Genomic DNA, 17,106 nt, shown 5'->3' on the forward strand with positions numbered 1-17,106 from the left:
CCCATTACTCCTTCATTCATTCACCCATTACTCCTTCATTCATTCACTCCATCTTTCATTTATTATTTACTAATTCTTTACTATCTGCCCATTCATTTATTCACCACTCCTCACTCACTTGCTCTGTTCATAACCATGGCTAGCCCCCTTTCCTGCTGTTGTGTTGGCCCAAGTGACACTTCCAGAGGGGACTCCAGGGTTCCCTCTTGACAAGTAGATGCCACAGAGGATGGCTCTGACTTCCCTTCCTTTTCTCAAATGCTGTAGGTTTCTGGCTTTTGTGCTCATTTCTGCATACAGATCCTTGGACTTCGGAAAACTCGGGAGGTATGGACGTGTAACATTAGGACCCATATGGGTCATAGCACATACCACCGAACACCTACTGTATGTCTGATGTGTGTCTAATGAGTCCCCTCTACAAGGCAATAGGGGACATTGACATGAAGGTGGCTTTGGATGATGGGGAGAAGGCTCTAGAACATTAAAAAAAAAAAAAAAACCACAGGGGACCAGGCACAAGGACCATAACACACAGCTGGGACCATGGACACTGCATCTGGACCATGAGTACTAGGGTAGGACCAGGAACCTTGACCTAGGCAGTAGTAGTTTTCTTGCAGTCCCCAGCTCTCCCACCCCAAACAAAGGTGACATTCTCTGAGCTGGTCTTTCAGACGGCATCGAGGTCAATATGTCCAAACTGCCTGCCGTCCTGCCCGTCTGGCCTTCTTCTGCCTTCACTGTGGACTCTTGCTTGTCTCATAGCAAACCCTACCCGCTCCGCCACGCTTCTCCTTCTCAGCAGCTGCCTGAAGCGGCCGGTGGCTTCAGTCACCAGAAGACTCCCTCTCTAACAGCTTAAGAAGGCTACAGAATTAAGGTGTGAGAATGAGGGGAGGGGGATGAGCCAGGCCCCAGTGAACCCCACCTCCTCACCAGCAATACAGCCCTACTCTCACCTAGACTTGGCACAAGAGGTGTTCAGTGGTCACCGAGATGGGCATGCAGATAAAGTAAGAGAGGCCAGTGAGTGAAGGGGCTGCATCTGAGACCCTTCCTAGCCACGTTGGAGAGCCATCCCGCTGGCAGTCAGTCCACACAACCTTGCTGGTCCCCATTCTGTAGTGCCAGGCACCTCACAGTGCCTCACAGCTGTCTGGGTAGGGTGACCCTGGCAGGGCAGCTGGGCTCAGTGCCCCTGTTAGAGTCGGGGGGAGCTGCAATCTCTTGCCTCCCTGGCAAGCACTGTTAGGGTTGGGGGCAACTGATCTTGGGACACATGGAGGAGGGGCTGCTGACTGATGGCAGGTGAGTTGTCTGTGCTTCTGTGTGTGTGTGTGTGTGTTTACACAAACATGCCTGTGCTGTGTATGTGCAAAGGGGAAGAGGCTGAACACGCCTGGGTTGATGTGTGGTATTGGTACATGGCCAACATGTGAATGCACGCTTGGTCATGCTGCAATGGGTAAACCACTGGCTAGCAAGCAGCATGTGAACTGTCACTCAGTGTTGGCATGGCTAGCGGAACACATGGCCACTGATCCAGGATCAGGACCTATCTGGCATTCAGTGAGTATGAATGTATGTGTGTGTGTATGTGCGCGTGTGCACACACATGTGTACACCCCCGTGCACACCCATGCATGTGTGTACTCCTTGGGCTTCTTGCTGCTTTGGTCTCCTGTCTCCTGTCTAGCTCACCACTCCATCCACTCCCATTTCCAGCCCTCCTCTGTGAGACTGCCCTAGGTAGCAGTATTACTCCTTGATTCAGCTCACAGCTGCCTTTAGGGGCATCCTTGGCTATAGGACTTCACAGAACATGTGCACGCACACACACACACACACATACACACATACACTTATATTCACACTCTTACACTTACACATACACACATTCATATACACATCTCTCAGGCTTGTGGCTGGTCTCTTAGTGGGCTTCCCGCACAGAGTGGTTGCCCACAGATGATGGCATCAAGAGGATGGCTGTGCCTGTCAGGTTCACAGCTGTGGGAAAGGCGGGCAGCAGGTGTTCTGTATGGTACCTGTCCCCCTGACGGGAAGTCCTGTCTCCATGCTGTGAGCTTTGGCAGACAGCTTTGCCTGAAAGCTGGAGGCCTAAGCATTGGGCTGAGGGGTGGACCAAAAGGAGCTGGACAAGAGAGCAGCTGATGACTGGTGGGGGCCATGAGAATGGGCGGAAGCTGGGGCAAGTGGCCTGCGAGTGGCCTGGCAGGTCCTGGAAATTCTGGCTTCCTGTTTTTCCAACAAAAGACCTCTGTCCCTCCAGGAAGGCCACTGGCCACTGGCGTTCCTTTTCCGTAAACAGGGTTGTTTTCTTCTTTTCCTCTCTACACAATACCAGCATCCCCCAAATCCGTCACCCTGACGCCTGTCACCACCAGCCACCAGGCTCAGGCAGTCAGAAAGAAGTCTAGCATGTGGGCTCTGAGGCCAAACAGCCATCCTTTACCAGGGAACTGAGCAAGGGTTCAGTTTGCCTGCTGTGGGACGGCCTGAGGAGGAGACAAGGCATAGGAATTTGAAGGTAGCCGCTCTACAGGGAAGGAGGAGACTGGATCGGCTTTGGGATGAACTTAGATGGTTGAGCCTATGCTCCTCAGGATTTGGTGGGACTCAGTGGCCCTCATGGCCTGACTTAGCAGTTTTCAGAGCAGGAAGTCTTGGGTCTGTGTGGTGGGCAGTCCCCTGGGAAGGGGCAGTAGACCCAGGCCCTCCCTTCAGGCAAGTGTCCCTTTAGGTCACCTTCCAGTTGCTTCACAGTGGGGTCAAAGAGCACACTGATGTCCCTCAGGGGCAAAGGAAGCCAGGCCAGCTCCAGGCCCTGATATAGAGTTGAAGACAAGTCCTCCTCCCTGGCTGTGGGTGGACCTTGGGGGGGGGGGGGGGCAGAGACAGAGTCTGGTCTTTCTGGAAGCCAGATGAGGTGGGGGTGCCCTCTCCATGTGCCTGGCCCTGGAGGAGCCAAGAGCGGGCAAGGTGCCCAGGGGATGATTCTGAGCCACAGTATGCAGTGTGTGTGGGTGATTGTATGCATCCCAGCGGCAGGCAAGGCAGGCGCCTGAATGGGCCTGTGTAAGGGGCTGGGGGCTATTTATAGCGGCTCCTGCAGGGAGAGTGCACTATTAATAGTTAGGGCCAAGGGTGAGTGGAAAATGTGCCTGCCCATGCTGCCTAAGCAGTGGGGGCAGGGCCTTCTCTGCTGGAGACACCCGGGGCTGGTACTAGCCCTCACTCAAGCAGCCCAACAAGGGCTACTGTTATCTGGACAGCAGCTGAGCCCAAGATCCAGGGCTTACCTAGGGCTGCAGGCTAGTGTGTTATCCCTTTCTCCTCCACACTTCACCTGCGGTTGCTGTGTATGGGTCAGGGGGACCCAGAACAAGCAGACTCAGTGAGGAGGTCGGGAAAAGCTATGTGACAGAGGTACCAATCGCTGCCACAGTGTGCAGTTCTGGAAGCTCAAGCAGGGATCTTGGCAGGAAACAAGTGACCCTAGGAAGCTTCCAGCATCCCTGAACTGTCAGCAGTTGCCCTGAATTGTCACAGCTGGGGACAACAGTTTCCCTGAGTCCCACCTGAGGCTCCATCCCTAGATTGCTTAGAACAGAGGTATAGCAAGGGACATTTTAGATTAATAATAAAAGAAGCCAGTGGGGCTTCTTTACAGCAGGCAGGTAAAGGCACCTGCTGTCAAGTCTGAAGAGCTGAGTTCAGTCCTCAGGAACCACAGGATGGAAGGCAAGAACTGGCTTCCCAAACCTTGTCCTCGGACTTCCACATACCCACCCCACCCCCACCTCCACCAAATAAATAAAAAGAAAAGAAGAAAGAGCGGCCAATGGCATAAAGACTGGTAACCCTTCCCTACTTGGGCTACAGCTCCCAGAATAGAGGGAGTGCGGAGGAAAACCCATGCCCGGGATGTAGGAATGCAGGGAAAAGGTGAATACAATGTTATTGACCTATAAAGGAAGGACTACTCTGGCAGGAAGCCCTTGAGCCTTGGATCTGGTCCAGCACTTTAGCCCACTTCCACTCTGGAAGTGCTTTTCTTATAATAAATTCTCTATTCCTATCACTATCCACGTGGTCTGCTTCCAATGCTTTGTCCTGGGACAAAAAACAGAGGAATCTCAGCGGGTGTCCTCCAAGTTGCAGTCCAGACTCAAAACAATACAACTGGTAAAAATAGGAACCGGACCCCAAGGAGGCAGCAACCCGTAGTGGGTGTGGTGCAACACCCACCCACCCACCCCCGCCCTGCGCGCCCCAACTCCGCGTTGCAACGCAACTAGATCTCAAGCGGAGGGCTCGCTGCACTGTGTCTCAAAGTGGCGGACCCACACAGCCCAACCCTAGCCCAGGCACACAAGAAAAGGCGTGCACGGTCCAGGGGCTCATCTCCTGCGGGAACTGTGGGTGCACAGGATGATGAGGGGTGCCAGCGCCCGCCTACGGTCATTTGTAGCCAAGTGCTTTCCAGGAAGGTCGTGGCCTTCGCCCTGAAAGAGCTGGTGGGTGTGGAGCTGTTATTTACTTCTGTGTTAGGGGCAGGGATTCCCGGAGCCTCCGCCCGGACAAAGGCGGGGGTGGGTGGGGGGGGCGGGACTTGCGACTCAGATCCACCCGTCCCCTGTGAGTCCCCGCCCCTCCCAGTCACCCATCACCGGAAACCCTCCAGGCTTCCTTTCCTATGCTCTGCGCCCTTTCCAGGGCACGAACCTTGTAGTGGCTGCTGCGGGTCTGGATCACTGGGGTCCAGAAGGGCCTGGAGGAGTTGTGTGAGCAGTCTCTAGTTCATTGGCCCCTAGAGGGACAGGGTCTAGTTCAGAGGCCCGCCTGCGGCTGTGACCCATCTCAAGGGGCGTGTCGAGCTTGTTAAGAAGCTGGCTGCCGGCGGTGGGTGTAGCTGGGTGCGGGTCTTGGACAGAGACGGGGGCAAGGGCCTTTAGTTTGAAACAGCCAACGTGGCCCAGCCTAGTCATGTTGCCTGGGAACCTGTCTCCAAAGGAACAGCCAGCCACAATGAGTGATTTGAGACTGGAGGGAGGTAAGGGAGGTTGTGGGGCGGGGAGAGGAGAGAGTTTGAAACTAGTCATTGCGCTGCCTGTCCCCTCCTGGGGCTAACCAGGGGTATAGACAACTACCTGCTGTTCCCTGGGGGTTTAACATATTTAGAGGTTGACCTTGTCACAGGCCAGTGTCTCCCAGTGCTTTTTCACTATGACCACCCTGTCCTTCTTGCCTGTCTGCTGCCTTGGCCCCAAGATGAATGGATCACAGTTCCGTGGAGCGGGAAGAGGGCTGAGGGAGATTGCATTGTGGGTAAGGGGGGAAGGAGGTAGCTGACCCAGGGGTCTCCAGGGCCCAATCCTGTACCATGACACAGGGTACCCGTAAGAGGAGCACTTAGCTCGGGGGAGCTTCTGCTGGAGGCTGAGGAGGGATGGGTCACAAGTCTTGCTCAGTCTTTGAGGGTTGCTGAGGTAGTTCCCTGGCAAGTTTTCTGGGAGCAGGCAAGAGTTGTTTGATGAAGGTCGAAGTGCCCGTTGGTAGACAGGCCCTGGTCATGGGATTAGGGGTTAAGTAGGCACTGGAAATGGGAAGGCAGGAGCTATACCAGATATTAGGAACTCAAGAGAAACCCTGGCAGATTCGGGCTTTCTTGAGAAAGCCACCTGCCCCAGACTGCTTCCTTCTAAGCAGCCCACGTGGGTCACAGCCTCCTTAACATAGCTCAGAACACTCAAAGGACCATCTCAAGGACTTCATGGCTGAATACCCACTTGGAGCTCACTATTACAAAGAAGATAGGTGTTGGGGAACCTGGGTCCAGCAGATGTCCAGATGGCATGACTGTCCCTGGTGGTGGTGGGTTGAGAGTTGACAAGAGAGGACTGTTTGCTGGGTCAAGTCCAAAAACGTACATACATCAGCCTTTTTATTTATTTATTTTTATTTACTTTACGTCCCAATTGCAGCTCCCTCCCTCCTCTCTTCTCAACCCTCCTTCCTCATAAGTCCCTCCCCCATCATCCCCTCCCTTTCTCCGCAGAGAAAGGGAAGCACCTTTTGGGACTTGGAATCCCAGCTGGACTAAGCACATCCTCTCCCTCTGAGGCCCAACCAGGCAGTCCAGGTAAGGGAAATCCGATGGCAGACAGCAGAATCAGAGACAGCCCTGCTCCAGTTGTTAGAGGACCCACCTGAAGACCAAGCTGCACATCTGCTAGCAATGTGTCGGGGGCCTAGGTCCAGCCCTTGCATGCTGTTTGGTTGGTAGCTCAGTCTCTGTGAGTCCCCATAGACCCAGGTTAGTTGACACTGTAGGTCTTCTTGTGGAATCCCTGACCCCTCTGGCTCGTTCAATTCTATCCCCCATTCTCCCACAAGACTCCCAGAGCTCTGCCTGATGTTTCCTGTGGGTCTCTGCATCTGTTTCTATCAGCTGCTGGATGAAGCCTCTCAGAAGACAATTATGCTAGGATCCTGTCTGCAAGCATAGCAGAGTATCATTAAGTGTCAGGGGTTGGCTCTCTCCCATGAGTGGATCTAATGGTGGGCCAGACATTGTTTGGCCGTTCCCTCAGTCTCTGCTCCAACTTTATCCCTGCATGTCTTGTAGGCAGGATTTGGGGTTGAAGGTTTTGTGGGTGGGTTGATGTCTCCCTCCTTCACTGGAAGTCCTGCCTGGCTACAGAAGGTGGTCGTTTCAGTCTCTATATCCCTCGAAGGTAGGAATCTCAGCTAGGGTCTCCCCCATAAACTCTCTGTAGTCTCCCCAATCCCAGGTCTCCAGCTAGTCCCAAAGATGCGCTCCCCACACCGGTTTCCATTCTCACTCCCAGACCTTTCCAGCCCCTTCTCCTCCCACACCTGATCCCATCCCCACCCCCTTCCTCACCCCCTCTCCTACCCACTTTCCCCTCTCCGTCCACCTCCAATGACTATTTCCTTTCCCCTTCTGAGTGAGATTCACACATCCTCTCTTGGGCCCTCCTTATTACCCAGTTTCTTTGGGTCTTTGGCTTGTAGCATGGTTATCCTGTACTTTATGGCTAATCTCCAGTTATGAGTACCTTCCATACGTGTCTTTCTGGGTCTGGGTTACCTCACTCAGGATGATAATCGTGAGTTCCATCCATTTCCCTTCAAATTTCATGGTGTCTTTATTTTTAATATCTGAATAATACTCCATTGTGTAGATGTACCATATTTTCTTTATCCAGTCTTCAGTTGAGGGACACCTAGATTGTTTCCAGTTTCTGGCTATTACTAATAAGGCTGCTATGAGCCTAGCTGAGCAAGTCTCCTTGGGATATAGTGGGGCATCTTTTGGGTATATGTCCAGGAGTGGTATAGTGGGTCTTGAGGAAGAACTATTCCCAATTTTCTGAGAAACTACCAAATTGATTTCCAAAATGGTTTATACAAGTTTGCAATCCCACCAGCAATGGAGGAGTGTTCCTCTTTCTCCACATCCTCTCCAGCATCTACTGTTGCCTGAGTTTTTGACCTTAGCCATTCTGATTGGTAAAAGGTGGAATCTCAGGGTCGTTTTGATTTGCATTTCCCTGATGACTAAGAATGTTGAACATTTCTTTAAGTGCTCCTCTGCCATTTAAGATTCCTCTGTTAAGAATTTTTTGTTAAAAAAAAAAGAATTTTTGTTTAGTTCTGTACCCCATTTTTTAATTGGGTTATTCAGGGTTTTTTGGAGTCTAACTTCTTGAGTTCTTTATATATTTTGGATATTAGCATTCTGTCAAATGAAGAGTTAGTGAAGATCTTTTCCCATTCTGTAGGCTGTCATTCTGTCCTATTGACAGTGCCCTTTGCCTTACAGAAGCTTTTCAGTTTCATGAGGGCCTATTTATTAATTCTTGACATTAGTGTCTGAGCCATTAGTGTTCTGGTCAGGAAATTTTCTCCTGTGCCAATGTATTCAAGGCTGTTTCCCACTTTCTCTTCTACTAGACTCAGTGTGTCTGGATTTACGTTGAGGTCTTTAATTCATTTGGACTTGAGTTTTGTGCGGGATGGTAAATATGGATCTATTTGCATTCTTCTACATGCAGATATCCAGTTAGACCAGCACCATTTGTTGAAGATGCTCTCCCTGTTCCATTGAATAGTTTTGGCTTCTTTGTCAAAAATAAAATGTCCATAGGTGTATGGGTTTATTTCAGGGTCTTCGATTCAATTCCAGTGATCAACCTGTCTGTTTCTATAATGATACCATGCAGTTTTTTGTTGTTGTTGGTTTTTTTTTTTTGGTTTTTTGAGACAGGATTTCTCTGTGTAGCCCTGGCTGTCCTGGAACTCACTCTGTAGACCAGGCTGGCCTCGAACTCAGAAATCCGCCTGCCTCTGCCTCCCAAGTGCTGGGATTAAAGGCGTGCGCCACCACTGCCCGGCGCCATGCAGTTTTTATCACTATTGCTCTGTAGTACAGCTTGAGGTCAGGGATGGTGATCCCTTCAGAAGTTCTTTTATTGCTCAGTATTGTTTTTATCTATCCTGTTTTGTTTTGTTTTTCCATATGTAGGAGTAAAAATTAAAAACAACTTAGCAAAGACCACCAAACAACTTGCTGAACTTGCTGAAAATAGCCATAATAAAAATATCCAGGGACAGAGTGACCAAAAATTGTAGAGACAACCAAGGACATGCTTTGACAAATCCAAACATGCCCAAGTGAATAATGGGCCACCTGGTGTTTTCCTCCCTTCCTTGGGAGGTCCGAGGTTTCATGGTCAAAAATAGTGAGTCATCTAGCCCACCTAAATGATTGCTTACACAAATTGCTGATATTTGAAATATCCAAGAATTTCCCGCTTTTCCCTTCCCCCCTTGTGCCTCTCCCTATAAAAGCCCCTGAGATTCGACCCGAGGGCCTCTCACTAGTAAACCATCTTTTGCCATTTGCATCAAGTCGGTCTCTCGTGTCTCCTTGGGTGCGCGCAATTCTGGCCGTTGGAGAGGGTCTCCCTTCGGGGGTCCCTTACACATATGAAGTTGAGAATTATTCTTTTAAGGTCTGTAAAGAACTGTATTGGAATTTCAGTGGGAATTGCATTGAATCTGTAGATTGCTTTTAGTAAGATGGCCATTTTTACTATGTTAATCCTACCAATCCGTGAACGTGGGAGATCTTTCCAACTTCTGATACCTTCTTCAACTTCTTTCTTTAGAAACCTGAAGTTTTTGTCATACAAATCTTTCACTTGCTTGGTTAGAGTTACGTCAAGATAGTTTATATTGCCGGGCAGTGGTGGCGCATGCCTTTAATCCCAGCACTCGGGAGGCAGAGGCAAGCGGATTTCTGAGTTCGAGGCCAGCCTGGTCTACAGAGTGAGTTCCAGGACAGCCAGGGCTATACAGAGAAACCCTGTCTCGAAAAACAAACAAAAACAAAAAAACAAACAACAAAAAAGATAGTTTATATTATTTGTGGCTATTGTAAAAAGTATTGTTTCCCTAATTTCTTTTTCAGCCCATATATCATTTGTATAAAGGAGTATAAAAAAAACTGATTTTGAGTTAATTTTTTATCCAGCCACTTTGCTGAAGGTGTTTATCAGTTGCATGAGTTCTGTAGTAGAATTTTTGGGGTCACTTATATACATTGTCATATCATCTGTGAATCGCGATACTTTGACTTCGTCTTTTCCAGTTTGTATCCCCTTGACCTCCTTTAGTTTCTTATTGCTCTAGCTAGAACTTGAAGTACTATGTTGGATAGATAGGGAAAGACTTGTTTTGTCCCTGATTTTAGCAGTCTGCTTGCTGTCATGGTTTGAGAAGTTTCTGTCTGTGTTGCCTTTGGGCTAATGGAGGCAGAACAACATGGCTAGAGTGAGAATGTTTGCAAAGTGCCTCGCTTTGTGGCCAGGATGTGAACTGAGGCAGTGGGTCAGAGGCAGGGTCCCACAAGTTTTCCCATATCACCATCACCACCAACACCACCATTACCAACACCACCACCATCACCATTACCATCGTCACTGCCATCATCACCATCATCACAATCCTCACCATCACCGCCATCATCATCATCATTATCATCATTGTTTTGTTTTGTCTTTTCAATATAGGTAAAAGGTTTTCTGTGTAGCCTTGGTTGTCCTGAAACTCACTTTGTAGACAAGCCTGGCCTCACATTTATAGAGATCCTCCACTTCCTGAATGTTGGGATTCAAGACATGAACCACTACTTCCCGCCCTCCCCTGCCCCAACTTTAAAAAACATTTATTTTCATTCCATGTGTATGAGCGTTTTGCCTGCATGTTTGTCTGTATGCGTGTGCGTCCTGTGCACACCTGGCGTCAGATCTCTTCGAACCGGTGTGACAGATGATTGTGAACTGTGTAGAGGCAGGGACTCTAACCTAGGTCCTCTCCAAGGGAGAAAGCACTCTCACCACTAAACCATCTCTCCATCCTTCCCACAATCCCCTTTGTTTTATTTGCCGGTGTTTATTGACAGGAAACACCTCTGGCCAACACCAGGGGCTTCCTCATCCAGCTGGCTAGCAGACACACCGGTCACAGTGCTCAGCCTGCCCAGGAGGGTCTCCTTCAACACATCCGGGCTGTGGGCTATTTTCTGAAGGTCCTGAAGAATATGCTGCATGATCTCAAATGTGTGGCGGTACACACACACACACACACACACACACACACACACACACACAGAGATGACTCTAGCAGAGCCAGATTCAGCAGCAACACAACAGTAACAGATTTGACAACAACAGCAGGGACAAGGGCTTGGTCAAAGGACAAAGGGCATGGCTGAGGAGGAAGGCAGAGCTACGGTGACTTGCAGTGACAGTGACATGGCAACTTGTGAAGACAGTTGTTCAGTCCCCTTTAAGGGCATCTCACTAGTCATCTGAAACTTCCCACTACGCACCCCCTCTTAAAGTCTTCTGGTCCTCCCAATAACACCAAGCTGGGGACTCAAGCCCACAACACCTGGGCCTTTTGAGAGGACGCTTAAGATGCAAACTCTAGGGGCCAGAGAGATGGCTCAGTGACTAAGATCACTTGCTGCTCTTGCAAAAAAACCCAGGTTCCACTCTCAGTACCTATGTGGTGGCTCACAAGTCCCTGTAACTCTAGTACCATGAGTTACAGTGCTTCATACATGCCGAGTGTGTGTGTGTGTGTGTGTGTGTGTGTGTGTGTGTGTGTGGTGGGGGGCAGGCATAGCAGAATCTCCGAACCACCTTCTGTATAGCCACACCCTCCAGCTGGGAAATACACAAAGCCCTACTTCTAAGGACCTGCCCTCCTCCCTCCTGGATACTTAAACCATAGCTAGGATTAAATTATAGTATAACTTGGCGAGGACAAGCTGACTTGGAAGAAACATAAAGACAGTGCCCCCCCACAGGAACCTCACAACCTACTGTATGCTCCTGCCAGAAGCTGCCTTGGTGGGTGGAGGGAGCTTCATGGTGACGGAGTCCTTTGCTGAGGACATAGGTTGAAGAGCATGGTAAGGACATAGTTAGGAGGCTGTCACAACACAGGAGACACAATAAAAAGGTGTGTGTTAACACAGCCAAAGAGACAACCAGGAAGGCCTGCAAGGGGGTGGGGGTGAGGGCAGGCGTGGGTCTAGAAACAGGTATCTCCTTCCTCCAGGGGGCTGGAGGACATACTATATAGCCATACCCTAGAGAATATCAGGAGGAGCCATGGCGGTGTTCTGACTGAAGCTGTCACAGACAGCTGTGACAATGACGTGGACGGTGGTGCAGGTGGCTGCTTTTGGCTGTCAGGGCCTGGAATGTGGCTGGCTGTTTGAGAAGCAGGTTGGCGTGGGGCCAAAGGCCTGGCTAAGGTGAACAGAACACCGTGTTCCTGGGGATAGATGGGCAGTCAACCAGAGAGCTTAGCCTGTAGGGCAGGAGAAAGCAAATAGGCGTCACTAGTGGCCAGGATAGTCAGTGGTAGTGACTATCGCCCAGTTTCCAGACTCAAAATCCCTTAAGGAAGCTGGGTCCGTAACATTATTAAAAATTCTATCTAAAAGGCCTGGGCCACTGGTCTGGCAGACTATACAGAGAGAAAGAGGCATCCAGCATGTAAAGAACTCGTCCTAGCCTGACCTGAGGCACTGGTAGGGTTACCCTAGTGTGGAATTGTAGCAACATCTCATCTGCTAACGGTGAGTCTGCACCTTCACACACCAGACAGCACCTTCCCAGCCTCAGAGCAGAGTCAGCCATCAGTATGAGTCTGTCCTTGGCACTCCCAAGAACGGTTGTCAGGGACACAATTTAAAGACCCAAAGGATGCAAGGGTCTTCATTTTACAGTAGCTCCGTTCATTCTACTAATGTGTCTACTGCAGAAGACCAGCGGATGGGCCCAGGGGGAGGAGAGGAGATGTCCCGAAACTGTCTGAAGAGGGGACAGAGGTGCCATCTTTGCCACAGCAGGGCTCTCCAGCTCCAGGCTTGCCTGTCCCTTGCAGGCCTGTGTGCACTCACCACCTTGTTTAGCAGAGGATCTGTACACTGTGCTTATGACAAGTCATACGCTTCCGCCCAGGGCTGTAGGAACTCTCGCCCTCAGTGGAGTCTCGTGGCTTGAATGTGCTGGGTGACTAAGAGTAGTGAGGCCTGGTGACGCCAGCGTGCTGGAGTAAGAGACCTCCAAATCAGGTCTCTCAGCTACAACCTGTGGCCTCCACTGGATGACACACACCTTAGGGAGGACTGTAGGTGGTCAAGTGGCGAGTGGTAGGCTGGACACTTGGGAAATCTTTAGCTGTATACCATGGACACAAAACAGTAGTTTTGAATAGGGAGAGCCCCCAGTGAGCTATATGTAGGTGGCCTGGCTTCCACATACTGCAGTCTGACTCCAGATTGAAAGTCTGGGTAGGAAAATATGGGGTTCCTACCTGTCCTTCCTGACTATCTAGGATGGACCCGTCACAGAAACTCAGGGTGCAGGGCCAGGCCGCTCACCCACAGTGAAGGACTGTGTCTGTTGAATGAGAAATGAAACAGCTGACAACCAACTGGTCAAGACCATGTTCTTCTAAGTCTGACTGACCAATAGCCCAATACATGCTCTGTCATCAGGTCAGCAAACCCAGGGACAGTCACTACGTGGTGTAGTGCTTCTGGAATGGCAGGCTATATAGCTCACCGCATGCATGTGTGGCTCAGAGCCTTCCTGCATGGCGCTCACCACCCATACACACCTCTGCCTGACCCTGGACTCCCAGCCATGGGCTATCGGGAGCTCCCATCACCAACTGTCATGGTTCAGGGATGTCACCATGGTGTATGGACACAGATAGACAGCAGGTTAAGGAGACTGGATTTGTGGTGACTCTGGTCATCCGCTTGAATGGAGAAAGACATGGACTCCCAGACACGTGATCTGTTTGACTGGGTGGATGCTGGGAAGAGACAGATGGAAATATCAGGGAGAAGGGGTCTGGTGTGAGACAGACAGAAGGACTGGGGTGTAGACACAGGCGTTGACAGTGAAATTCCACCCCGACCTCCAAAAGATGTCCATGCACTGGACATTACTCACTATGAGAGTCCAGCTATGACTGTAACCACAGTGAAGCCTACTGTGGAAGTAGGCTTGTGGGGGAATCTTGAAGTCAGAGTAGCTTTTGACTGTTTATCTGCTTGAGACCCTCACAAGATGACTATTAACATCCCCTTGTGGCACAAGTTGAGGAAGAGTCTTCAGCCCTTTACTGGAGATCCAGTCACTCTCTTCCTCCTGTCTAGGCCCCGTGCAGTTTTGAGGTGGACTATGTCAGACTATATAGGAGGTAAGGGTCTAAATAACAGAGAGGCTTGAGAAGATTCCATCTCTGTGGCTTTCACCATGCTAAGCTGGGAACTTCTGGGGTGATACAGCTGTCCTAAGAGGGCCACCTATGCTCCTGTAAGTAACTCTTCACCAGTGAACTCATTGCTTTGGCAGGCTGGGCTTGGATGGTATTGGTTTCTGCCACAGCTGACATTTTTGAAGTGATGAGATGTTTATTCGTGTGCCTCCAGAAATCAGCAACGTGCACGTACCATTGAAGACGTTTTGGACAGCCAGGTAGACAGAATGACTTAGGTGGGTGACATCGGCAACCCTGTCAGTCTCTGAGCTGTCACACTGGGCACATGAATGGAGGGCTGTGATGGTTTAGACAGAAGCTATGCATTCACTGGACAGCAAGGCTGTCTCAGTGGTGGGGGTACACCCAGGACAGTGCCTCTAAGGGCCGCTGCTCTGCACAGTGGAAGGTTTATTCTCACACAGCAGCCTGTGTACCCAGTGTGGCTCTCCTCTCTGCAGAGATCTTGGCTGAGATTCAGGCTGCCAGCCAGATGCTCGTGTCAGCATTTCTCCTCTGTCATGGATGCCTAGAGCTAGACACAGCGTGATGGTGTGGTGTGTGTGTGTGTGTGTGTACATGCGTGCATGCATACACACTGTAGTACCATACACCTTCACTATAGGGACCCCACACTAGACCTGTAACCTGGAGTGTAGAGAAACACCTGTGGATCCACCCATTCTGGATAGTCACATTGTCCCTCAGATGTGATACTACCTGTCCAGACATTATACCCCCACCACTGGGGCCAGAGTGGCTGCTGATAACCACTGCCTTAAAGGATGGCTTACCATCTAGTGTTTCCAGAAGGCCACACTGAGCTATACTTTCCAACAAACTCAGTTTTGGAAAGAACTATTAGCTGATTCAATAACTTTCCATTATGTCGGCTAAAGGCCAGAGAAGGCTGAACCTGGCAAGGCTCCAGACCTGGGTTTACACTGAACCCAAAAGACCCTGCTGAATCTAGAAATCAAGCGTTAGATCCTTTTTATCCTTCAAGTGTACATGTGCACTCTGTGTGTGTGTGTGTGTGTGTGTTCCTTAACAGTGTGGCAAAGAGGTGATTGGACCAGAATGTCAGCACAGATCCCGGGCTGATGCCCTGGAGACTGTTGGACAGGTAAGGCTCACAGAGAAGGGTGGGCATGGCAGGTGCTCTGAGGGAGGACTAGCTATGAGCAGTAGTTACCCAGATTAGGTGAGGGGACACAAAACTTCAAGTCTGAAGCCAAGATTTTCTTCCTTCCCATCTTTTACACAGTTTAGAAGACCGATTTTGAAGATACCCTCTCACAAACACAGGTGGGAGGGAAGAACATGGGCTTGCCAGGTTCCTGGCCTACTCCAGGTTACAGGTCTAGTGCGGGTCCCTATAGTGAAGGACTTCCCCAACCCAGACACAGACACAGCAGCCATCCATGAGATAGGGACTTTGTACCCTGGAGTTGGCTTGGCCAGTACAGGTCAACAGTGCCACCTGCTGGCCATGCACCCAGACAGGACTGGTGTGGTTCCTGGAGGCCATCCATACATAAGGAAGAGGGCAACTCTGCCCTTCCACACCACCTTCTGGGGCTGAGGAGCAGAAGGAACAGGGTAGATAAGTTTCTTAGGTCCCCTGCCTCATCCCAGAAGGCTGAGTGCTGGCACAGGGGTGCCTACATTCAAACCCCAGGATCTATGTTGCTTATCTTCACTTGTGAATGCCTGGCCACCGTGGTCAGGGCCCCTGCCTATTGTATTTGCCTGCCAGTTGAGGTCCTACTAGAACCTGTCCACATCTCCCAGTGGACCTTATCTGCTGCATTTGTTCCCAGGTCCCTCCCCCAAGAAACATTTATTTATTTAAAGAGAAAAAGGTAGCAGCCTTCCTAGCCTAAGAAGAGGTACCAGGTCATCAAGTTGCTGGACTCTGGACTACAGGAGCATGTCTCAGCAGCAGAAATACCTAGTCCAAGGCCACAGCACCCATAGGGCCCCACAGTGGCCTGTGCCCAGCAGCCACCCACACCCAGGTTCTTGATTCCTGTAGCACCACTCATGAGAAGAGGGCTGCCCAGACGACCCACCATTCACTAGGATATGTACCTTGCCAATGGCCTTGTGGCAACAGTGCCACTAGGGAATCACTCAGCTGTCAGAGGATGGCTAGCTGTGAAGTCTGCCTTCAGTGACCTGAGAGCTGCCTGTGGTACCAACCCTGGGGAAGCAGCAGGGATCCTGGCCTACACACACAGGTCTGCTGTTGGCTTGTTAACCGGGTCAGTGTCCTGACGTGAACTCCCTATCCCAGTTGGATAAGAACATCTAGCCGACAGAGCCACGGAGGTGGAATTGAGCAGAAGCCAAGCTGAAGCATCAGCCTGCCAGACTCCATTTTAGGTTCCAGGTGGGAGTTGACCAGAGGCCCCAGTTGGCATGGTGTCAGTTGTGTCTGTGAGGTACAGGGGACAGGGCATAACATGTGTCCACTGCCTTCATGTGTATACACAGGGGTGCAGGGACACATGCAGGTCACAAGGGCAGCAGAGCAGGAAGAGTGGTGAGGCCAGACCAAGGGGGCCCCCCAAGGACCCTAGATTCCTGGAGAGCTACAGCAGAGGGGCACCGTGGGTTGGCAAGGCCAGGGTTCCTCCGGGGGCCAGACACTCAACCCGTGTCCTGATTCTAATTTTCTTCATGCCCAGATAAGCTGACTGTCCAGCTTAGCTCCTGAACTTGGTGGCTTCGTCTTTGAATGCTGCAGCCAACACTGCCACTGCAGGCTCACAGGCTGAGTGCCAGAATGAGTCACCTTGTCACTGAGGTAATCGACTCCAAGAGAGGAAAGGCTATGCTGGCTCAGTTTAGGGGTTCCGGTGCTCGTTCACCTGGCCACATTGCTTTGGGATGTGGTGGGTGGCACATCACGGGTGTTTGTGGTAGGCAAGATTCCCTCATGGTCAAGAAAGGAAGAGTGAATCAGGACCCCAACACCACCCCCCTTGGAATTCATGCCCACCTCCCACTGGGCCCCAACTTCCCCAACACCATACTTAGCAGAGACAGGGTTTTTAGAAAATATATTCATCAGTCCCTGAAGCTACATTTACACAATTTGCTTGCCCGAGGCAGACCATGGGGTAGGCCAGAATACAACCCCCACCCCCCACCACTGTCCTCTGCCACACTGGACCACCCCCACCACTGTCC

Source organism: Grammomys surdaster, unplaced genomic scaffold (genome assembly GCF_004785775.1).
Source record: "Grammomys surdaster isolate TR1022 unplaced genomic scaffold, NIH_TR_1.0 125953, whole genome shotgun sequence".
NCBI lineage: Eukaryota > Metazoa > Chordata > Mammalia > Rodentia > Muridae > Grammomys > Grammomys surdaster.